The following is a 331-nucleotide window of genomic DNA, read 5'->3' as shown; positions in this document are numbered from 1 at the left end:
CTTTGGGGTTATTTGGGCTGCTCTTTTGTTTCTCTTCGTGTCTGAAACCAGGATTTGAAAATAGAAATGGCATCTTGTAGGAAGGAGCTCCCCACCGAAGGGAGAAGGCGAGCGCAGTGGAGATGGATTATTTTGAACAGGAGCAGTCTGTTTGCAAACTCGCTTTTCTTTTATTATTATTATTTTTTTTTCCCCTACCTCCTCGTCTTTAATGTCATAAAAGCTTTCTTCACAGCGGGAGAAATTTATGCTCGAGGTTCAGCAACGTTGTCGAGGCCAACGATGTCAAATCATCCCTTTTCTCCGGGGAATTAAGGGCTCTTGCCGCACG

Source organism: Cariama cristata, unplaced genomic scaffold, assembly GCF_000690535.1.
Source record: "Cariama cristata isolate BGI_N322 unplaced genomic scaffold, ASM69053v1 scaffold32023, whole genome shotgun sequence".
Lineage (NCBI taxonomy): Eukaryota > Metazoa > Chordata > Aves > Cariamiformes > Cariamidae > Cariama > Cariama cristata.
The sequence above is the reverse complement of the archived record's forward strand: the minus strand, read 5'-3'. Positions refer to the sequence as shown.